The sequence below is a fragment of the Linepithema humile genome, chromosome 1 (assembly GCF_040581485.1).
Source record: "Linepithema humile isolate Giens D197 chromosome 1, Lhum_UNIL_v1.0, whole genome shotgun sequence".
NCBI classification, from domain to species: domain Eukaryota; kingdom Metazoa; phylum Arthropoda; class Insecta; order Hymenoptera; family Formicidae; genus Linepithema; species Linepithema humile.
In genome coordinates this window covers 31,210,468-31,236,083 of record NC_090128.1, presented here as the reverse complement: position 1 = coordinate 31,236,083, position 25,616 = coordinate 31,210,468, and the positions used below count along the sequence as shown (strand labels likewise).

General features: G+C 33.3%; 2 long non-coding RNA genes across 5 annotated transcripts in view; both read right to left on the bottom strand.

The window, feature by feature from the left end:
- Positions 1–1,827: 1,827 nt before the first annotated feature.
- Positions 1,828–3,436, bottom strand: LOC136997436 (uncharacterized). Of its 3 annotated transcripts, XR_010888184.1 has the most exons (4): positions 3,181–3,414; positions 2,431–2,874; positions 2,028–2,298; positions 1,828–1,844 (listed from the first exon to the last, which is right to left on the bottom strand). It is a non-coding gene; the product is annotated as an uncharacterized lncRNA (long non-coding RNA). The 3 variants fall into 3 exon arrangements; XR_010888183.1 differs by lacking the exon at positions 1,828–1,844 and having other exon boundaries at positions 2,127–2,298; positions 3,181–3,436; XR_010888185.1 differs by lacking the exon at positions 1,828–1,844 and having other exon boundaries at positions 2,127–2,298; positions 2,431–2,725; positions 3,181–3,419.
- Positions 3,437–23,040: 19,604 nt separating this feature from the next.
- Positions 23,041–25,616, bottom strand: part of LOC136997203 (uncharacterized) — a 228,001-nt gene continuing 225,425 nt past the window's right edge. For both annotated transcript variants that reach the window (XR_010888006.1, XR_010888005.1), the window contains 2 exons: positions 24,676–25,508; positions 23,041–24,609 (listed from right to left, as the gene is read on the bottom strand). This is a non-coding gene — a long non-coding RNA (uncharacterized lncRNA). The remainder of the gene's footprint in view (positions 24,610–24,675; positions 25,509–25,616) is intronic.

Genomic DNA, 25,616 nt, shown 5'->3' with positions numbered 1-25,616 from the left:
CAGCCGGGTGCTCCCGGCCTCCGACCGCGTGCGCTTACCGCTATACCCGGCATACCGCTTTTCTTTGTATTCGTTGCTTTGCATCTTGCGCCTACCGCTATTCCTTACTTTCGTTACGGTATCTTGCGGTTACCACTATTCTTTGTATTCATTACTTTGCATCTTACGCTTACCGCTATTCTGTACGGTACCTTGCGTTTACCGCTATTCTTTGTAATCGTTGCTTTGCATCTTGCGCCTACCGCTATTCCTTACTTTCGTTACGGTATCTTGCGGTTACCACTATTCTTTGTATTCATTACTTTGCATCTTGCGCCTACCGCTATTCCTTACTTTCGTTACGGTATCATGCGGTTACCACTATTCTTTGTATTCATTACTTTGCATCTTGCGCCTACCGATATTCTTTCGCCTAGCTTGGCCGAACCAAGTCCGACGGCAGAACACCCTGTATATATTGTACATAAGAAAGCTAAAATATATATCATAGTTTACGACTAACCGCGCCTACTTATTTGGAGTCTCACCCGTTCCGCATTCCGAATCCTGGCACCGGCGAGCTTAACCGTGCTAACCGCTCCCATACGGGGAGCCGCACCGTTACACAATTATCTTCAAATAACATTTCGGCGATACCAATCATACTTTTTAAGCAAATTATCATTCCTAAGAAACCTGTTTTTCGAGATGAGTTTAATGTTGATCGCGTAATGAAGACAAATATGTAATAAAATCGTTAACTTGTATTTTGATGTTATCAAGATTTTCTCGAGTGATACATTGTTTTGTAGAAGTTTTACAAAATAAATTTCTGCTGTTTAATAAGTCAAAAATATTATTTATATAGATACAGAAACGGGATGTTGCAGCGGATTCTAAAAACTCTGGATATTTTAACGTTTCTCTGCAAAATATTAATGCATTACCTACACTTAGACTTAATGTTTGGGCAGCAAGTGCAACTTTCATTTTTTCTTGTTGCCACATTATATGACGTTTTCGTATTTTGGTGCCTAAATGCAAACCCTTTTTTTCTTGTAGCTGAACAAGTTTAATAATATATAACCAATTAATAATGTTATTGTCACCATCAATAAGTGTACCTTTAGAAGCCAAACAATTTCTAATTAACTTGAGCATATGACAAGCGTCTAAAAGTATATAAACATTTTTTCTTATTGGCGGATGACTAAAAAATGGTTTAAGATTGTCAATATCGAGAGAAGCACCAAGTTTTTTAAATGTTGATAAATTACATGCAGCACTATCAGCTGTTATTGAAACAATATTTGCATCGATTGCATGTAATTGTTCTAAACATTGATTAATAATTGCTACGCGTTCATCGCTGCATAAACTATTGATTAAATAATATGCTATAGGAAGCTTCCAGTCATCATTTATACTAACATTATAACCAACGCATAACGTGCTGTAGGTATGTTATTATTATTCTCAATATTAATATCATTATTAATACCAATGTCAACATACCCACAGCATTCTCGACCATAATATTCAATTTTTTCTTTTATAGACATTTCATCCATAGTCATACTAAAATATAATGGTTTATCATTTTCTCTTCTTTTCTTACACTTTACCTTTATCGATTCAATAGCTTGTTCATTGATTCCAGGATCACAATTAATATTTTTATACCATCTTGAAAGTGTTTTTGGGTGAGGAAGACTATTCATAAAATTAGTTCTTATATATTCGTATGCTTTTGCAGAATAAAAATGCAGAGTTACTGCAAACGATTGAAGATCTTCTGAATATTTCTGTTTTGACGATGTTAAAGCTCTGTTAATTAATCTTATGACTGGAGCACTCATTGATCCCTAAGAAACATACGGAAAGTGCAAAATTTATTAAGGACATTTATGTTAAGAATATTATTTTTTTAGAAGTATAATAATATATTGTAATTTATTATAATTTTTATTTACAAAAATTAATACATAATGTACATGTGTAATATATAGATTCGTTACTTTATAAAGAAATTTTGTTTATATACATACACTGAGTTTTCATTCTATATCATTTGATATTAAATTTTGTTCTTTCAAATGAAGCAATAGGTTTTTTAAATTTGTTATTTTTTTCTTATATCTTTGACATTTTTTTTCCAATGTACCATTCCGTTGTTTTAATTGTGTAATATGTTTTGTTGTCAATTCCAAATATTGTTTTAATCGTTCAGGATTTTCTAGATTCCATGATTTAATATCCCCAAGATAACGTGGCTTTCCTATTCGAGGACGTCTAATGGGAATGTTGTGTTGCTTTTTTCTATAAATTTATTTTATTATTAATAATTTTATTATTTCTATTAATTATAAAGTAGCAAAGAATAAAAAATAGAACTAGAAAAAATAGAATAAAAAATAAAACTATCATTAATAATAAGTATAATAATATTACCTTTCCTTTTTTAAAGGGTTTTCTTGAAAATTATCAGTTTGTTTTATATTTTGATTTTCAATTTCCAATAAACTTTTACTTGTACAGAGTTGTTCTTGATCAGTATATGTTTGTGTATTTATTTCTTTATGTGTATTATTTTTTTTAAGTAAAGTTTCATTCATTGTATAAAATTGATTTTTAGTAGTATATATCTCTGTTGTACTTATTTCTTTATTATAGTGATCAATATCAAAATTCGTATCAGAATCTATAGCTAATATTGGTACAGCATCTGATTTCAAATATTTCCTGTCTGGATTAGATATTATTGAAGGTTTATATGACACAGCATCAAAATGTAACTCACAAATAAATATATTTTTAATTTCTCGCCACGCTGTCCCATGTTTAAATTTTATAAAATCTATCCATTTTTTTTTAATTTCTTCTTTAGTAGGTAATCTGTAATAGAAGAAAAGAAATAATTATAAAAATTCTATTAATGTCCAAGTAATATTAACAAATATATCACATTAAATGTAAGTAACAAATTTAAAATTTCTCTCTTGTATTTACATTAAAGGATTCATTACTTTTTCTGTAATTTTATAATTTTACATAGCAATGTTTTACATAAAATTTGTTTAAAAATATATTTAAAAGTACTTTTATACAATTGTAAAATAAAGGTTAGGATGCCAAAACTGATATATGAGAGTAGTAAATGTGAATAAATATAAATATGCGTTGGTTAGAATAAATACTTACTTATGAAAAAGTATTCCTTTATTTTGTTCACAACTGCACACTGCACATTTTCGAGGCATTTTTATAACATATTGAATGAAGAGCAAATATGTTGCTGTGTATTTGATGGAAAAGCTAACACTATAAGCATGCGCGAAGAGAGAGAGAGCGCTGGTACACTCCCTATTTCTATCGCAGTCCGATTACTCGCTCAGGGACATGCTTTTAGCGGTATGCTCCGTCTATTCATATAAGTCTATGGTGCGCGCACGTAAATTCAGTGTCGGTGAATTTAGGGTATAAATTGAAACTAGATATGTATGACGGGACGGGATCTTTAAGGGAATTCTTTTCTCAGTTTAATTTAATCGCGAGTGCAAATAATTGAACAGAGAATGCAAAAACTATTGCGTTAGCATCCTGTCTTAGGGGAAAGGCAAGAACGGTATTAGATTGTGTTTCGGAGATCGAAAATTTAAGTTTCGCAGAATTAAAATCAAAATTAGAGTTACGATTTGGTGAGGGTCATCTCTCCGGGACGTATTACACGCAATTTACAAATAGACGACAAAAATTTGGTGAGGAAATATCGAATTTAGGCGCTGACATAGAAAGGTTGTCAAGGTTAGCCTATTCAGAATGTTCGGCAGAAGTCCGAGAAAAGATAGCGTGTGCGCAATTTGTTAATGCGCTGAATGATTAATTCATAAAACGGACTCATCAATTAGAGGGAGTTTCCTCATTAAAATTAGCAATTGAGAGAGCGAAAACCGTGAAAGAAATTCATGAAAATAGTTTTTTGGAATCTTTTAATGAAGTTGAAACATCTGTTAACCCGTATTAATGAAAGAAATGGAGAAATAATTTCTTTATGTGTTTAGAAATTAATTTTATTTATTTGATTCTGCTTATTTTAATTTCTGTTTAGAGTTTCCTAAAAAGAAAAGAGAAGGAGAAAGAATATTTGAAGAAAGGAAGTGGAAAGGATATTTGAAAAAAAGAAGTGGAGAAAGGATATTTGAAGAAAGGAAGGAAAGGAAATTTTGGAAGGAATAAGGACAAAGTTAGAAAGAAAAATGGAAAAGAGAAAAGAATTTTAAAGCTTTCATAGAAAATTGTTTTGCTCACGGTTTTTGAGTCGTGGTTTTCCTGTGAGCCGAAGGGCGAATGCCAAAGCAGAGGGCTTGAGAAGTCCTTTTTAGGGCGAAGGGTCCACGGTGAATACCCCTCTTGTCCAAAAATGAGAAACTAGAAAACAAAAAAAAAACCAGAAAAATTCGAAAAGAAAGTCGATTGAATATAAGAAGATGGAGCTCGATAACCTGCAGCGAAAGTGGCTCAGGGTAGAGCAAGAAACCATGAAGGTATCCTGGCCCTCTCGTTGTGCGCCACCTTGTCGTGGTGAGAGGGCTCACCGGGGGAATACCTGAAAAGGTGTTTCTGCGGTGCCAAGAGCGCATAGTTCCTCCTATGGGGGAACAGGGAGCCCGACGACTCCCTTAGGGCTTGCCCAATCGCCGGTAGGAGATGGGGACTCCGACTACAAATCCCCTGTAGCATGGCACCGTTAGGGGGAGATTTTTATCTCCCCTCCGTGCACGGGCGGCCAGGTTCGTTAGCCCAGTGGGGCGACTGGCCAGGGGGGTGCTCCCCCCATAGTTGAGGCCTGTCCTGGCCGGGGCTGCTGCTCCGGCGGGACGGGTCTCTGGTGGGGCCACTTCGGTGGCCCCGTTTAAAGGGAAGGGATGTGGGTGCCGGTCCTCTTGTGTCTGGGGCCGATCCTTTTTCTCCCGGTCTTGGGTGAGAAACGGATGCGGTCTGGCATGGGAGGAAGCGGCGTCCCACAACAAGGGTGGATCTCTCTCTCCGCTCAAACGGCACGGGGACGTGGTCTCTGTGTACGCGAGCGTGATGGGGAGCGACGGACCGTCAATGTCCTGGAATTCACCGGGCTCGTCGGGCCGGGCCGTACCGAGCCGCTCGGAGGCAGTGCTCCCAGACTTGCTCGGATGGGCGCGCATGTGCGGCCTAACGAGCGTAAAAACAGTGACGTACGATGGATGCGCACTGGTGTACTTTTGGCGGGATCCACACAGGTAGAACCAGGGGGTCGATTCTTGAAATGTGTGAAATTTTGTCACTAGTGCGAAATGTCACTTTCTGCATCCCACTATTCAACGTGTTTTGGTATTCTCGAACTCATCCGAGATGACATTTAGCACAATCTCATGAAGTGAGAAGAGTGCGATGTTGCCATCATTACAGCGAAAATTTTAACCAATAAGAAACGACCAAGAGGGAGCTTGGCGCAATTCTATACGTTTCTTTAAATTGTTGTTTATAACTTTCATTTGGTTACTGTTTCTTTGGTTAACGTTTCTTGCAAGGGCGCTGAAAAAGTTGTATTTATTATAGTTAATATTTTAAATATATTTTTTTAAATATATTTGTGAAAATGGAAAGTGCTGTCGAGCCTAATAATATTAATAAAATGAAAAAGCAATATGTTGATATTGATCAGAAAATGGCTCTCATAGAATTTGTAAAAGCTCATTCGGAATTAAATTCTGCAAAATTAAGCAATAATTGTACAAACAAAAGAAAGAAACAATTGTGAAATGAAATTGCTGAAAAGTAAAATAGTATGCCCGGTTCAATAAAAACTGCAGATAAATGGAAGAAAGTAAGTCTTTTTTTATAATTTATAATTATCTTTTAGACAACTTTGTCCATAACAGTGTCATTTCTTCATAATATTATTGTATGTAAATTTAACAATTTTCCAGACATTCTATAATATCAAAGGCAATGTAAAAAATAAAGAGAGTAATAGAAGGAAAAGCTTAACAAAGACTGGCGGAGGACCTCATGTAGAAGATAAACTTGATGAAGCAGAGAGTTCAGTCATTGAGCTTATTGGAAATACTGCTATTCAAGGATTGAGTGTACCTGAAACCGTCATAAATTTTGTATGTTCTTATTATATAAATCAGTGCTCGGAATTAGTCTGAACATTTCAGCCGATTTCCGTGGTATACGCCTCCTTTCCTCTCCTTACCGCGCGCGCCGCAGCCGCTAGGGCCAGCGCCGCCGAGCGTTAGGAGCGACACTATCTGATTATGAGTGGGTTCTTCTCCCTATTTATTAAAATTTAAAAAAATGTATTAAAATTTATTAAAAATAAATTTTTTATTTTTAAATTTATTAAGTGGAAATATTTCAATAGATTTCTATGTCACCCATGAGGTACTAATACTGACACGTTTTTCAAAAAGTGGTTTTTATCTACATTATTGCATCAATTGTTTATTCTCATAAAAGGCCAAGAAAATCTAATTAAGAAAATCTTTTTTATATATATTTTTTTAAAATTAAGAATTTATTTTTATCTTTAGTGGAATAGGTCTACGGGGGAAACCATTTAAAATAAAACGCGTCAGCATTAGTATCTCATGGGTGACGTGGAAATCTATTGAAATATTTCCACTTAATAAATTTAAAAATAAAAAATTTATTTTTAATAAATTTTAATACATTTTTTTAAATTTTAATAAATAGGGAGAAGAACCCACTCATAATCAGATAGTGTCGCTCCTAACGCTCGGCGGCGCTGGCCCTAGCGGCTGCGGCGCGCGCGGTAAGGAGAGGAAAGGAAGCGTATACCACGGAAATCGGCTGAAATGTTCAGACTAAAGCCGAGAGCACAAGCTTTTACATAAAGCATAACGCATAAGCATAAGGAAATTGATTGGTCTATATACACTTATCCGAAAAAAAAGCGGTACACTGAAAATGTGGGAAAAATTCATCAAATTTCAACTGACGATAACTTCGTAAATAATAAAGATAGAAAGTTCTATAAAATATGGAAATGAAGCTAAAAATCTCTACTTTAAGAATCAATTTATTTCAATGTTGCAAAATAAATTTATTGAAAATGGCGGATGACAAAGCGCGAGCATGCAAAATTGAAAAATAATGGTTCGAGTTTGCGACGGTGCACGGTATAAACAAAAAATTGTAGCTTATTGGGATCAAAAGCGTACGAAAGTACAGAGTCTCCTCTTTAAAATGCTTTTTTATGCATCTCGATACGATGATTTTTCGCCGAGAGATTCGCATTTGAAGAAAAAGGCAGATTCTTACTTCTAGGCCTCTCACTTACAGTACAGTCTGCAAATCGTTCTCCAACGCGACGGTATACTCGTTCTCGTCCGTCTGAAGAATACAGACAAAAACGAGATTCGTCGCTAAAAAGAACGGTACTCCATTCTGCATATGTCCAGCCTGCATGCTCGACAGCAAAATTGAGTCGAGTTACGCGATGGCGACGCATAAGCGAAGGTACATTTCCTGGCCTGCGCGGAAAAAGACCGTGTTCCGCTAATCTGTTTCGAATAGTGTCAACGGATACATTACATTCGCGGACATCTCTTAAATTGTTTCGAATTTGAACAGCCGTTCGATGTCTGTCTCTTAATGAATTTAAAACAATAAATCGGTCATCGTTTTCATTCGTACAACGAGGACGTCCCGAACCAGGTCTTCTTTGGACAGAATTAGTCTCCAAGTACCTAGCATAAGCACGTTGCACGGTTGACACTGATAAATCAAGTGCCTCAGCAACGTACCTTCGACTTCTCCCATCTTCAATTAACGCTACAACTTGAGCAGCTTTTTCAGGACTTATCGTCGCCATAATTGACCAATAATTTCAATGCGAAAAGATTAATTATTGTTTACTTTGACGAAATCGTACGAATAAGTAACGCGTCTCGAAAGAAAAAGATCAAGAGAAATCAAGCACTCTTCTCGCAATGTGCGGTCGAGCATAAACAAAAAGTCAGGGCGGAGAAATCACAAAAGATCTGCAGACATCTCCTTCGGATGCAAAACAATTGATTGAAAAATAATGGTTCGAGTTTGCGACGGTGCACGGTATAAACAAAAAATTGTAGCTTATTGGGATCAAAAGCGTACGAAAGTACAGAGTCTCCTCTTTAAAATGCTTTTTTATGCATCTCGATACGATGATTTTTCGCTGAGAGATTCGCATTTGAAGTAAGAATCTGCCTTTTTCTTCAAATGCGAATCTCTCGGCGAAAAATCATCGTATCGAGATGCATAAAAAAGCATTTTAAAGAGGAGACTCTGTACTTTCGTACGCTTTTGATCCCAATAAGCTACAATTTTTTGTTTATACCGTGCACCGTCGCAAACTCGAACCATTATTTTTCAATTTTGCATGCTCGCGTTTTGTCATCCGCTATTTTCAATAAATTTATTTTGCAACATTGAAATAAATTGATTCTTAAAGTAGAGATTTTTAGCTTCATTTCCATATTTTATAGAACTTTCTATCTTTATTATTTACGAAGTTATCGTCAGTTGAAATTTGATGAATTTTTCCCACATTTTCAGTGTACCGCTTTTTTTTCGGGTGAGTGTATATATATATATATATGTATATATATATAATTATTTTTTTGTGTATCATATTCATTCATAATAAAAACAGTTTTACAAAATTTAATAATTGCATATGTTACGTCCTGTACGGACCTTTCCCTTGCACAAGTTTCTCACGACCAGTCGGGAAAATTCAAAGAAACGTTCCAAAAATATTATTTTAATGATTTAAGATCCCGAATGTACCATAATAATCTTTTAGGCCTTCAATCAAAAATTTGTCGAGATAAGACACGCGACCGCGATAGTAGACTTTGAATTTTCGCCGACAGAAAAGCCGACGGAACAATATACATGTCATTCGAGCAATCCATTTATTAATCTTCAAACAACCTTTTTTATCTTATTTTTATTAACAACCCCTCGGAAGGAATGTCTCCCTTCTAGAACCCAAAATTTCGAGTATAAAAGGAAGACACCCACTCGTGAAAGCAGTTAAGCAGTTTTTAGTTAGAGAGTCAGCCAGTTAGTAGAGAGAGGCTTTTAGTATTACCCGAACAGTTTGAATATTGGGACTTAGAAACAATTCACAACATTTTTAAGTGACTGTAAGAGTTTGTAATAAAATAGATTCAGTAAAGTGTCTGTTAAAACTATTCAATCTCTTTTCTCGTGTACAACCTACACCCTACCTAACACCCAACCACCCAGTTATCTCTCTGAATCAGCACTCAGAACTATTTGCTCCGGTGCGGACCACCGCACGTTGTACTTGGTTTCTGTATCCCCGCTAATCGTGGTGCGGACCATCGCATGCTTTTAGCCTGGAATTTTCAGATTGACGACATTATCCTTCATGCCCAAATCTAAGACGCGACGTGGGAGAGTAAAATACCGTGCGCGCCAATTACTTCTCCAGTACACGAGACCGGTTACGGAAGACAATTCAGAATACATCGGTGTTCAAAGAAATTATTTTGACTACGAATACGAGGATCTGTGCAACGCCTCCGATCAGTTTTCTCGGCGCGAAGGATATAACGCTCATCGGCCGTGGCCCTTCACTCTCATCCCCCTCAGCTGCAATCAGTCTCCGATCGACCCAGTGCGGATACCACTAACTGACCTCAGGAGGATCAAGTACACCTCAAGGCCGACTACACCTGGACTTTAGGATTGGAGATCTAAATACATTTCGAAGACATCCAAGTAGTAAGTTTAATTTTCACAATCATCTCTCTCTCTCTCTCTCTCACCTCTCTCTCTCTCAAACACCTCTCCTTTTGAAAATTGCACGAGGTTCCGCCCTTGGTAAAAGGAGTTAATTCTCTTGACTAGAAAAAGGAACCACGAACGATTGGTTGGGGCCTCTAACAGGGTAATATCGGTCTTTACGATCGTTGACCTGTTCTCAGCCAAGGAAAATCGTTCGGCTCGCGCGGTCGCCTCTCCTCATACCGACCAGCGAGCAAACACCACAAATTTATACTTTTATTGTTGCGTCCGTCCGTATACCTGACCCGCTCCTTTCCCTCCAGGTTAGGACGTAACACTAAGAAATAGTAAATGTTTAACAGTTACTAGGATATTGTAAATAAACAAGTTGTTGCTAAGAGAATGTAAACAAAGAGACAGATGTCAGATTTTCGGGAGCTGCAGAAAAGTGCGGACGTGTTTCTGCTAGCTCAGCGGTGTACAATTTAAACGGGCTTGTTCTGTGCATTACCGTTCAGTGTTTGAGTGAAATAAAGTTTCTGTTGTGTTCATAAAAGTGTTCTTTCTTTTGTGCGTGCCGTTTGTGATGGAAAGACCGTTCGCGGGCGCAACATTTTGGGGGCTCGTCCGGGATCATAACGAACGATCGGACTGTGCAGTGATTTATTGTTTTTGGGAATGGCAACTACGCATACGCCAAGGAGAACGCGCTCGCAAACCTCAGCGATGTCTGCCGAAACGGAAACGTTGAGAGCGATCCTGCAGGAGCTGGAGCAGCTTCGGGAGGAGCGCAGACAGGAACGGGAGCGGTTGCAGATGGAATTGGAGCGGCGAGATTTGGCGATGCAGGGATTTGAAGAATAACTAACCCAGCTAAGTCGTGCACATAATAACTCTCAAAATAACGCTAGTCGCGAAAATTTAATACCGCGAGATGAATTGTGTGCAAATGCTATGAATTTGGGTTATAAATTAAAGCCTGATGTTTATGACGGAACGGGATCTTTACGCGAATTCTTTGTACAATTTAATTTGATAGCTAGTGCAAATAATTGGTCGAATAGAGTAAAAACTTTCGCGTTAGCTTCTTGTTTGAGGGGAAAGGCACGTTCGGTGTTAGAATGTGTCCGAAATAGAAAATTTAAATTTTGACGAATTAAAATCAAAATTGGAATTACGTTTTGGAGAGGGATGCCTCTCAGGTACATATTACACTCAATTTACGAATCGTCGGCAAAAATTTGGAGAAGATGTTTCGGATTTAGGTGCTGAGATAGAAAGACTTGTTAGATTAACTTATGAACTTATGGACTTGTGGAATGTACAGTTGAAGTCCGCGAGAAAATTGCGTGTGCGCAATTTATAAACGCGCTAAATGATGGATTCATCAAGAGAACCCTTCAATTAGAAGAGATAACATCGCTAAAATTAGCGATTGAAAAAGCAAAAGTCATAAAAGAAGTTAATGAAAATAGTTTTTCTAATAGAGAAAATAAAGAATGTTGGCAGTGTGGTGAACAGGGGTACTATCGGTCAGAGTGTCCTAATGTGACCAATGAAGAAAAAAAAAAAATTAATTAATCTTGATAAAATTTTGTTAATTTTGAAAATTTTTAAATTAATTTTAAACAATTTGACAAATTTAGGAATTATAGAAAGTTTTATTACATCCGAAGCCCTAACTAATATTTTTCTTTTGTAATCAATTTACTTGTTTGAGTTTTATTTTTTTTAGTGTTCTGAAGATTTCATCTTTACGAACATGGAACTGTTTGGAAATAGAAAGCAGTTAAAGGAATGGAAATGGAAAGAAGTGAAGAACAATTGATTGAAGACTGTCTCGCCCACGGTTTTTGACCGTGGTTTTCCCGTGGGACGAAGGGTAAATACCGAGACAGGGACTTGAGGAGTCTTTTTAAAGGCGAAGGGTCCACGGAAGCTACCCCCCCTCTTGTCCGAAAAACTCGATTGCAAGACGCTTGGATGTAAGGTTGATTGGGACCTAGGAACGAAGCTCGGTAACTTGCAGCAGAAGCTCAAGGTAGAGCAAGAAAATCGTTTGGGTGCCCTGAAATCAACGAAATAAGGACCGACGATTTACGCTTGGTAACCTACTGCAGCAGCATAGGGTAGAGCGAAGAAGAATCTTGGTACCTTATAATCATCACAAGAGGACAACATTGGAACTCTGGAATAATTGTCGGGACGACAATTTTGAAGAAAGGGGGAAGTGTTGCGTCCTCGCCGTTTTGATTTTCGTCGCCCGATATCGCGTTTGACAGCTGATAGAACCGCGATCGATATATTGATTTGCGGAGTTAATAAAAGAGGATAGTTGCTAAGAAATAGTAAATGTTTAACAGTTACTAGGATATTGTAAATAAACAAGTTGTTGCTAAGAGAATGTAAACAAGGAGACAGATGTCAGATTTTCGGGAGCTGCAGAAAAGTGCGGACGTGTTTCTGCTAGCTCAGCGGTGTACAATTTAAACGGGCTTGTTCTGTGCATTACCGTTCAGTGTTTGAGTGAAATAAAGTTTCTGTTGTGTTCATAAAAGTGTTCTTTTTTTTGTGCGTGCCGTTTGTGACGGAAAGACCGTTCGCGGGCGCAACACTATATAAAATATATATATGGCAGATATAAAACCGTATATAAAACCGTAAAACTGTATATTATGTAAACATATTATAAATAAATGTTATGATTAAAACTTAAAATTGAATTATTTATTTCAGGTTTTAGAACTACACAATAATAAATTGTTAAGAATACATTTTAACGTGCTGAGGTTTTAGGAAAACTACCAATTTAATTCATTTGATGTTACATGAAAATCCGTGGGAATGCGACTGTGATGCTAGAGGTTTCTACAATTTTATTCATTCAAAAGCCGAAATAATCGAAATGTCTAAAATAATATGTCATAGAAAAAATACATCCATATCAGAAATGATCTGGGACGAGTTTTGTCCGTCTGACACAACAGTGATTATCAGCATTATCAGTGCAGTAATTGCTCTTATTGGATTAATTATTTGTATTTTTAGTCTGCATTACAAATACAGATCAAGAGCACATTAAAATATGACTTTTTGCACATCAGTGGTGTTTATGGTTTGTGACGAAAGAGGAGTTGGATAAGGACAAATTGTACGATGCGTTTGTGAGCTTTTCGTACAAAGATCACGATTTTATAGCGAGCTGATACCGAAGCTACAGAGTAGCCCGATACCATCCAAATTGTGTGTTCACTATCAAAATTGGTTAGCGGACGAATGGATACCGGATAATATTGTTAAATCCGTGGAGAATTCTAGACGAACAAGAGTGGTACTCTCGTCAAATTTTTTGGAGAGCATCTGGGGAAGAATGTAGTTTCGGGCTTCTTATCGCCAAGCGTTAAACGAAGGTCGGACGCAAGTGATATTGATCTTGTATGGTGACATCGGGCCGACAAATAATTTTGATCCTGAAAGCGTACATATCTATGAATATGTACGAATAATGGAGAGATCTTTGGTTTTGGGATAAATTAAGATACGTTCTGCCGCATTAATCCTGACGACCGAAAAGCAACCATGCCCGAAAAGAGGTTCTGGAATCTGAACTGCAGAATCATGAACTGTCAACAAACAAAGATAACAAAAAACTCATTCATTGTATTTCTCAAGGCACTTGCAATTACTCTATCGTGAACTGATTTTTATCAACAGATATAGCTATAATAATGAGTAATGAAATTGATACAACTACAAAAATTATTTTCTATAATACAAAGAAAGAGGAGGTTTGATAGCGAGTAAAAATGATAAATTACGTAGGAATATCACCAACGATAAAATATATTAACTCAATACATTATTATATGTACTGTGTAAGATAGTTTATTCATCGGTTTGTTACAATATTAGAAATAAAGCACTATTCCATAATTATACAATCTAAAACAAAAATATAGTAATACAGTTTCGCTATGCATGCAGAAGATCATCGTCTCTGTTCGTTTGGCATTATGTGCGATCTAAAGCATCGAGCAAGAAGTCCAGCTTCCTCGGTGGTATCAATTTCTATTATAAGAAATTACATATTGAAAAAATATATTGAATGTATGCAGTAATTTCTAAAAAATATTTAACGTATTTGCATAAATATTAAAAATAAAAAGAGGTATACAAATGTATTCTACAGTACTGGATACGCTCCTCTTCTGAAACTAAGCGAATCTATCTAAGAGCGAAAGCAGAGCGCTCTTTTTTTTGGTTTACAAAAATAGATTAAAGCGATTAGTACTGCGATCACAGTTATTATTACGACAGCAACAGTTTCAGCTGTAAGTACGATTCATCGTCATAGTAAAATGTGAGAAGTAGAAAGAAACTAATCGTATAAAAAAACAAAAACATTTATTGCATATTCAATTCTAGCAAAATATCTTCACAAATAAAATAAAATAAAATTTACTTTCTTTTTTTGTACATATTGTTTTATTTAATCCTTTTACCCTTGACCTATTTTTGCAAATAAAAAAAGATTAAAATAATATACTTTAAAAATAAACACTTTATAAAAAAGATGAATAAATAAAATATATAAATCAGCACATTATACACATGTTCATAATCTATTGATACTAATTGTTTAAATAGCATCTCGTAGAGTAGAGTAGTGGAGTATTTTGAACCTATTATGAAACATATTTGTTCCAGTGGAAATGAAAGGGTTAGGGGCTGAGCACAATGAAAAGCACAGGCAATAGGAACAGGGAATAATATAGGAAAGAAAGAGAGAGAAATAGCTTTTTTCTCTTTCTCTTCTATGTTATTTCCTGTTCCTATTGCCTGTGCTTTTCATTGTGCTCAGCCCCTTAGCGTCTATAAGTAGTTCAGTCAAAACCGTCTTATCACTTGTCTAAATCTGTCTTAATATATTGAATGTTGTCGTAATATTAATGTAACATTATGTTTTATGTTTGAAATTGAATATTTCGAAAACTTATTTACTGTGACTTGGAAAAAGTTTCTTGCCAATCTTACAGAATATAGGTGCTTCTCGATTCGCGGCTTTACAATTAGCATGTTTCGCGCAGATTATCTCGATGTGCCATTCAAATTTCGCGTTGCATTGCGATTCTTAAAATATAATAAAGAAAGATAATGATAATTGAATTAATTATAAATAAGCTAAATAAATTTATAAAAATTTTGCGTAGCATCTAAATACATATATGTCAAAACTGTCTCAAAAAAATAAAAAATGAGGCAAACATAAATTGTCACTGTTGGGGAAAGAGCAGAAAAAAAATCACAGTGTTTTAAAAAAAAAATTCAGTAGCGAACGGTTTTTCTATTCTAACAATAAGACAAAAACAAAAATTCCTTTTTCTTTTCAATTTTACTATACTTTCCAACAGTCATATTAAAAAAACGTTTACAAATTTTTATTACTTTTTTAATACATTTTATATTTTACTTTTTAATCGCCACCTAAATTAAAACATTTGTCGTACCAAAAAATAAACTAATGAATTTTCTTTGTGACAAAACCTGTTATCAGTAAGATTGAGGAGTGCGTGTTGTCATGCCTTAGATTTATTGCCTCTCTAAAATTCAACTTTTGTATAATATATAAACTTTTATATAAAACATTTATTGAATAATGCAGATTTTTTTCAAAATATTTTAGGTTGATATTAAAAATGGGTAACCCTATATGATACTTAACTTTTAATTAATTGTACGACTTAATTAGTTATACAGACATATTGCATAATATACATACATACATAAACATATCACTCACAATTTAAAAGCATTGACAATATATTATTTACTGACAAATGTTGTCCATTTTCTTTAAGCAATAAAAATAGAAATATTTAAAAATATTATTAATTTAAATCAGTTTTAATTTTTGTTTATCTTATTTTGTAATTAAATTTTGTAATTAAATTTAAATATTAATATGTAGTATGTGTAGCCTAAATATAATAATGTAACAAACATCACGTTTTTAAAAAATTAGAGCGCAATAAAGTAATCTTTCTCCATATCTTTCTTTCTTCCTTTCATGTGGTTTCGTGATAGGAAATTCTGCTGATAATTAAAGACGAATTACGTCGAATGTTAATTGTTTTAGAAAGTCTGAAACATAGTCTCAAGAAAAATCAATTATTTATGTTTTGTACTTTCAATTTCTTATGTATCACGCATACAATTAAACGCATTTTTGTATATTGTATAATTATAAAAAGAATAAGTAACAGAGAAACAGTACAAAAGAAACACTAAAAGAGCGGATACAGTCAGAAGAGAAAAAAAAGTACGCGATTACTCAGTCAGTCTACGTCGAACCAGCTTAGGAGTAGCAACACTCTAACTTTATTAAAGACAAAAAAGTTCAAGCTTCCATCAGCCGTCTAACGAATAATTGATTGTAGTTAACAATTTTTTGAAATATATTGTTTGCGAGTGTGAAATGTGTTTATAGTTTTGTAAATTAGATGAACATGATATTCTTTTATGTCGTTTTGGTAATCCATTGCTTATATGAATTTTCTAAAGAACATAGTTCACAACTGAAAAAAACAAATCTATCAGAAATGTTGCAAAACATACCAAGCTGTGCTTATGTGTGATACCCGTAGATAGAAATAATATTATTCAGCATTATTTGTCATTATTATTTTTCTATTAGAGGAAGAAATCTAGAAACGGAGCTCGAAAACAATTGCAATTTATCTAATGTAATGCAAGGTGAGTAAACAGTTTAAATTTTATTTTTATGAATCTATTTATATACATCACCTTCTGTTAATTATCAGTCACGTATGTAGCGTAAAATTTAACCATATATACGCGCTGTAGTAAATGCGTTTGCAAAATGTGTAAGCCCTGCAATCGTTAAGAAATAAATATCGGCAGCTAACAGAATATTTTTCGATTTATTGATGCAATTTATTTTCAAGCATAACCGATTTCTGTTTTTCTGAACATTGCTTCCTACTTCTTATAATATTTAAAGATTATAAAGAAGATTAAAATTATTATTTGCAAGAGTAACATGTATATTTATATGTCACTTAAGTGGACGATAAACAGCGTCTAATAATTTTACTATTTATATTTTACTATTTTGTTTCAATACAATTTACGTACACAGTTAAATTAAACCTAGTCAACAAACAACTGCACCTATCAGTGCAAAAAATTGTCAGGAGCAATTCATGCATTAAGTATAGTTTATATACATTACAATACAAAATGCTAGCAAGAAAAATGCGTCTTTAAAGCTGTTCCTACAATTTCTGAATTATTTAAGATTTATTTGAAATTTTAAGAAATAAATCTATCTAATGTTAGGCAATAACTCAAATTAAAAACAAAATGTTTTTCTATGTAATTATTAAATTTATCTTTATTTAATTATACATTTACTCAATGGTTTTTATAGGTTAATCAGACGAAAATGAGTACCCGTCATAAAACATGCATCGTAATTCTGTTCATTGCTATGACAAGCGTTTTCGCCATCAAATATCCAACAAACACCAAGTGTCAATGTGTATGGTCGAACTGGTTACCAGCTTTTATAAATTGTACAATAAATAATAATAATTCTGTTTCAACGTATATGCTGACAACTTTGATACAATAAGTGTACGTATTCATTAAATTATGAACGTTACATATTGATGTATACACATATCGCACACCCAAAAAACGTGATACACGTCAAAAATATAAAAGGTTCAGGAGAAAGGAAAAAAGAAATTGCGTTAAAAATAACGTTTTTTGTTAATAATATTGTTACGCCTGTGCTTTTCGCCGCTGATGCTGTGTGTTACAGTCGACGGACCGATCGATAATATCGATCGGTCACTATAAAGTTAAGAGGATGCTGAAGTCATATTGTTACCGACCGAAACTTCAATTTTCTAAAAAGGGTGGCGTTTTTTATTGCTTTAATAGAATTACAAATTCTTTGGTGTAAATAAAGTACATATGCTAATCTTTCGGCAGGTGGTCAAATTTAAACCAAAAAATAAAAAAAATTTTTGAAAATTTACCGACAATGTCACCTCAAAGAATTATATCTTTTATATCAAAATTATACTGCTTCAATCTGCAAAACAAGACCATGTGCCGAAGAAGAGCGTATGAAACAATAATGGAAAACCAAAAAAATAGAGCTTAGAGACTTATTTTCAAAACGCCACCCTTTTCCAGATTTATGTAAAGCATGGTGCAATATAGAAAGAATAAGGTAAAAAAGAGCTATAGATTAGTTCCGAGATTTTGGGATAGAGGCGCTATACAGTTCTCAGTGCTATCTGTCATATACAGAATCTTTTAGGTTAGTTATGTGTGTGTTAGTTGTGCGTGTGTGTGTGTTTGTGTTATGTGCTACGAAACCCGGCTGAAAAAAATGGGTTGAAGGCACTCTGAAGGATAAAAAAGTGTATGTATTATACATAAATTTTACAACATTTTTGCAAACATTTATATTATTTAATTACATACATTCATATTCTAATTTCTACAAAATACTTTTATTCATGTGCTTTATGTGTATATATTATGTATATTATGTGCTCCATATTATGTATATTCACATCAAAGTATCTATGTAAAAAGTTAATATCATTTTGTATATTGTATATATTTTTATAATAAATGTATATGTCATATAACTTATTTATAAAGCATGAAATATAAAGGTATTTTTAGTTTCTTGTATGTATCATTTGTAAAAAAATCTTGATAAAAAAAACATTAATTTTGTGACTTGCAATTATCTGTTTCAATATATACTTCTTTTAAATACTTACAACTAGTCTTATTTTATGCGTTTTTCTTGGTATCTAAAATACACATCAAAATATAAAATTAATTTCTAGTTCAGTAGAAAAAAAACATTGTAGTCTTACACCAGAAAGGAATGGTAAAATATCATGTATATGTAATAACAAATAAATCACTTTTCCACTGACATTATACACAACTTTGCAGAAATAAATTTATTCTGTGAATTTTGAATGTGTAGTGCAGTTTAAAACACACAGTCGAAATATATCTATATTTTTGAAATAATAATTCTGATTTTTCATGAATCACAGTGGTTTTATAAAATGTTCAATTTTAACAGTTTTTATTGGACTGTACTTTAGACAATATTATATTTTGCCATTTCTCTCTGTTGTAAGACAAGAATGTTTCGTTTCTACTGTAATAGAAATACATTTTCGATTTTGATACGTATTTTAAATACCAAGTTAATCACATAAAATAAGGCTAAGTGTAAGTATTTAAAAGAAGCATATAATGAAACAGATTATTGCAAGTCGCAAAATTAATGTTGTTTCTTTTATCAAAATTTTTTTACAAATGATAGACACAAAAAAATAAAAATATCTTTATATTTCATGCTTTAGAAATAAAAAATATGGCATATATCATATACATTTATTGTAAAAAGAGTATACAAAATGATGTCAATTTCTTAGAAAAATATTTTGATATAAATATAGATAATGTGGAGCATATAATATACATTATATATATATATACATAAAGCATATGACGTAATAAAAGTATCTTACAATAAAGAATAAGACAAGCCAGAGGCGGTTTCCTCGTGGACTGGCAATATATAATAAGACAAGCCAGAGGCGGTTTTCTCGTGGACTGGCATTAGAAAACTCTTATTCTTGTCTTCAAGCCAGAGGCGGTTTCCTCGTGGACTGGCAATATAGAATAAGACAAGCCAGAGGCGGTTTTCTCGTGGACTGGCAATATAGAATAAGACAAGCCAGAGGCGGTTTTCTCGTGGACTGGCATTAGAAAATTCTTATTTTTGTTTTCAAGCCAGAGGCGGTTTCCTCGTGGACTGGCAATATAGAATAAGACAAGCCAGAGGCGGTTTTCTCGTGGACTGGCAATATAGAATAAGACAAGCCAGAGGCGGTTTTCTCGTGGACTGGCATTAGAAAATTCTTATTCTTGTCTTCAAGCCAGAGGCGGTTTCCTCGTGGACTGGCAATATAGAATAAGACAAGCCAAAGGCGGTTTTCTCGTGGACTGGCAATATAGAATAAGACAAGCCAGAGGCGGTTTTCTCGTGGACTGGCATTAGAAGAAAATTCTTATTCTTGTCTTCAAGCCAGAGGCGGCTTTGTCGTGGACTGGCAATATAGAATAAGACAAGCCAGAGGCGATTTTTCGTGAGCTGACAATTTTAAATAAATATAGTCAGAGGCGATCTAACGTCAGCTGACAGTTTAGAAGAAAGAGAGCTAAAGGCGATTTATTCGTGAACTGACAAATTGTAAGAAATATTGTCAGAGGCGATCTATCGTGAGCTGACAATTTTAAATAAATATTGTCACAGACGATCTAACGTCAGCTGACAGTTTAGAAAAAAGAGAGGCTAAAGACGATTTGTTACGTGAACTGGCAAATTGTAAGAAATATTGTCAGAGGCGATCTATCGTGAGCTGACAATTTTTAATAAATATAGTCAGAGGCGATCTAACGTCAGCTGACAGTTTAGAAAAAAGAGAGCTAAAGACAATTTATTCGTGAACTGGCAGATTTTAAGAAATATTGTCATAGGCGATCTAACGTCAGCTGACAGATTTGAAGAAATACGTATTTATTTTAGTTAGCAATTTACTGCACGTGTGGTCTGTTTATATTTTATCAGATAATTTATAAGGTCATTTAACCTTTTTTCTCGCAATTGAAATTCTATCGTATGGCTGAATGATGTACATACGAGACAAAATAGACTTATACAAGGTGTCTAATAGATATAAGTTAGATATGATAAAATATTTTATTTGAAAAATGTATGTATAATACTATATATCTAATTGGAAAAATATGTTATATGCTTTTCCTATTTTTATTCTTATGTAATAAATACAAAATAAATAAATAAGTTAATTAATTATTGAATACATACATATACATATTGAATATAGTTATCTTTATTTTGTATTTTATATAACTGAAATAATATATACTTTCATTATTTTAGTCATTATCATATAAAATACAAAATAAAGATAAATATTTATTGAATATATGTGTATATGTATATATTAATTAATTGATTAATTAGTTATTTAGTATATATATTTACTACATAAGGATAAAAGTAAGAAAAGTATATGACATTTTTCTTTAATGATATATATAGTATTATATGTATATTTTTTATTTATTATTTTGTCATATTTAGTTTGTATTTATTTGACACCTTGTATACGCTTATGTTTTCTCGGACATTATATTGCAGCTTTGCGACGAAATTTCAATCGAGGAAACAAGCGCAAGCATCGTTTGTTTACAAACTTCCGATGACACACGTACACAGACCACACGTCAGTGTAGTGAGTCACCACTACAAACAAATGCGTACACACGGACCTACGCGGCATAGGTCCGTAGGCTGCGCCGATAATGTCATTTCATTTTTAGTACCATCGAAATGATGGCGCTTTCGCGTCGGAGTTCGCCCGTCACTTCAGCATCCTCTTAAAGCCATATGGCATTTGTAAATAACAAGAGTTTTTCTTATATTTCTTGTCAAGACAATACCGATTAGCGGTTTAAAGGGTCTCTATGACAGTTTGTAAACAAGCTGTTATATGTCAGATCTTCGGTAGCTGTCTGCTCGGGCGGACGTTTATGACAGCTCTGATAATTAAATTGTATTCTCGGTTACTATTTGTTAAGTGTTTATAATTAAAGTGTTCTCTCTTATTAAGTGTTGTGTTGTTTTACTAATTTTCCGCGAGTTCTGTTGACGCGTGTGATATCTCGTTCTGCGGACGCAACATTTGGGGGCTCGTCCGGGATCGAAGCGATTATTCAGTGGTGCAGTGCAGTGCGAAACAGTGATTTCATCATGTCAACGGTCCACTCGCCGAGAAAAACACGTTCCCAGACTCTATCAATGTCGGCTGAGTCGGAGACGCTGCGCGTAATTCTGCAGGAGCTCGGACAGCTTCGGGAGGAGTGAAGACAGGAGCAGGAGCGAGTTCAAACAGAACTGAGGCAGCGGGACGAGGCACTGGGCAGATTGGAGCAGCAGATTAATCAGCTAAGTCGTTCTAATATTATTACTGGGAATGGCGATCTGGGTGAGAGTTCTGCGACGGGAAATATTTCGTGCGCGCTCGTAAATTCGGTGTCAGTAAACTTGGGTCATAAATTGAAACCAGATATGTATGACGGGACGGGATCTTTAAGGGAATTCTTTTCTCAGTTTAATTTAATCGCGAGTGCGAATAAATGGACAGAAAATGCAAAAACTATTGCGTTAGCATCCTGTCTTAGGGGAAAAGCAAGAACGGTGTTAGATTGTGTTTCAGAGATCGAAAATTTAAGTTTTATAGAGCTAAAATCGAAATTAGAGTTACGATTTGGTGAGGGTCATCTCTCTGAAACGTATTACACACAATTTACAAATAGACGACAAAAATTTGGTGAGGAAATATCGAATTTAGGCGCTGATATAGAAAGGTTGTCAAGGTTAGCCTATTCAGAATGTTCGGCGGAAGTCCGAGAAAAGATAGCATGTGCGCAATTTATTAATGCACTAAATGATCAATTTATAAAACGAACATTACAATTAGAAAGGATAACCTCTTTAAAATTAGCAATAGAAAGAGCTAAAACGATAAAAGAAATTAATGAAAGTTGTTTTTCGGAAAAAATAGAAAATATGGAGAAAAATTTGGGGAAAATAGAAATAGAAATTATAAAATTGAAAGAAAAGAGAGTGAAATAACGAAAAAGGAAGAAAAAATGAATAAAAAAGTAAATAAAGAAATAAATTTTTCAAAAAATAAAAATTTTAATAATAATTATTTTCGAAAAGAAAAAGAATGTTGGCAGTGCGGAAAATAGGGACATTTTCGAGCAGAATGTCCAATTTTAATCAAAGAGAAACAAACAAACTAGATTTTGTCGAATTAATCGGGGTCGATTCGGCAAAAAAGAAAAAGACCCCGGAACAGTGTTGCCGCAACAAAAATATTAAATGTACTGACATCTGGTGGCAAAATGTAACAAATTGTAATAAAATATAAATATATATTTAATTTATATTTTTAATACATAAGTTTATATATAAATACATATATATATATATATATGTACTACATTATATATATATATATATATGTTTGTGTTATTTAATATAAAAATTAAGCGAAAAATTTGAAATTTAGGTAAGATAAAATTTAAATATTTTTTTATTTGATAAAAAACAGTTTTTTATTATTCTTATACAAAACTTTGTACAGAAGAACCTTAATCTTGTACAAAAGAAACAAAATATATATTGCACTAAAAAATTATATTAGCAAATAAACTATATATTATTAATAAACATACGAGATCGCAATATATAATTAATTAACAATATATTGCAACATGTAGCCTTTTATGCTTTTAAAGTAAATAAATTATCAGGTCATAATAATCACATAATCACAAAATACTGTTATTATTACATATAAAAATAAAACTATTTTAATATTATGTCATCACAATCATTTTCATAGTTATTATGGAAAGCATATTTTGAAAATTGTTTTAATAATTCTTTAGAAGGCTCCCATTTATAACACTCTGTATATATAATGTTTCTTTGGCATGTAAAAGAGAATTACATGTTTGTATATGCAATCTATTTCTGATTTTAGTTTTTATCAGATTGAGATTAGAAAAAATACGCTCTGTTGTCGCACTACTATGAGGTAAAGACAATATTGCTGTGACAAATTTATATAATCTTGGAAAAACTAATTCATTTCCTACTTTTATTGAACCTACTTTTACCCAAAATTGTTCAGCTTCTTCAAAATGTGACAATTTTTCTTTATATTCTGGCAATAATCTCCATTCTAAGTTAAGAGCTTCCAAATCATTTAATGTAACGCAATTGGGAAATTCGTTAATAAGAGGAACAATTGATGTATATTCTCCACTTAAAGCGTTTTTTGGGTCAAGCATTTCTATTAACCTTAGTGTTCTATTTTTAAAATCAAATCTTTTTTTAATTTCTTGCGACACTGTTACAAGAAAATCTAAAGCTCTAACTTTAAAAGAATGAAGTTCTGTGGAGCTCACAGTTGTATACAGTATTTCAGTTTTTGCTCCAAAGTACATTTTATTTATCTCTAAATATTCTTTAACATTGGCAGGATCTATTAAAGTTAAAGGAGTATTATTGATGTAATCGTTCTTAAAATAGCATTTTAAAATTAGAATATAATATTTTTCAATTGAAGTTAATAATTGAGTAATTAGAGATTTCCTACTTTGAAATATATAAAAGATTAATTTTATTAATGATTTCTAAAATAAAGGAAAGAAAACTATAATAAATTTTATAAATAGGATTTCTCAGAGCATTGAGAATTGTCTTTGCTAATTGTAAGTTGTCCTCAAGAGCTGCACGGGTGAAAAATAATTCTATTGCAGTCCATTGTTCTAAAATCCGATTAACAACAGCTTCAATTGATAGCCATCTAGTTTGGCTGACTTTTAAAATTTTGTGTGGCTTTAAATGTAAAAATGTTTGAAGTTCAACAAATTCATTCAAACGCTTTGAACTATTTTTAAAATAGCTGTAAATATCCCTTGCTAAATCTTCCATAGATGATGGTAACTTTAGGCAGGCAGCTGATGAACATAAGTGCATAGAATGGCAGACACATCCTAATACAAATAAATTAGGAATTTTTTTTTTGAATTGGGCTTGTACTCCATTGGAATCGCCCATCATGACAGCACAATTGTCTGCAGCAAATCCTATAACATAAAATTTATTTAATAAAACACATATACACACACATACAAATACTTATTTATACCTACCAATCATATTTTCAAAAGGTATTCCATTTGTTTCAAGGAAAAACGCTATGGAATTATAAAGATCTTCTGCTGTGCAAGATTTCACTTCCAATAAAGTTAAAAACCTATCCCTAATAATTAATTTTATCGTATCAAAATATCGAACAACTACAGCTAAACTTTTTATAACAGAAATGTCAGTTGTTTCATCAATTATTAGTGAAAACTTCGTTGTTTTTAAAATGTTACATATTTCCATCATGCTACAAGGTGCTACATGTTCTTTTAAAATCTGTGTGCCCTTTGTTCTGCTACATTTAATTTCTTTAGCAATGTTTGAGTCAGGGCAAACACTTTGAATCAACTTTGGCAAATGCTGTAGTATCCTAAATGGTAAATTATGCTCACTAAGAAACATACATAGTTTCAGTTCAGCTACTCGTACTGTTGTATTTCTCGAATATAATATTTTCAAATCTGTCATTGATACTTTAGATAGATATATTTCTTGTTTTTTGTGCATGTTACTTTGTGCATGTCTTTCTAAGTGTGTTATTCCACCCATTAAAGTTTTATTGCACAGAGTGCAGTAAGAACTTCCTTTTATGTTTTCAAGTCAAGTCCACTTCTGCTTCCATTCAATTTTAAACTTTTGGGTATATTTCTTTTTCTTTGATTTTGTTATATTTTCTTCTACCATCTCAACATCACTTTCACTTTCGCTACTGTCCTTGTTATTATATTGTATAATTGTGTCAAGTGGAAGACTGCAATCATTACCAACAGCATTAGTTTTGGTATTGGTTTCTTCAGATTTTTTTTCCACTGCTTCTTGATGCTTTTTTATAACAAACCTGAAATAAGCAATTTTATTTTTATTTTGTAATTAAATAAATAAAAATTCAAATTAAAAATTATATAAATTATAATATATATATAAAACTATATATAAAACCCAAGTG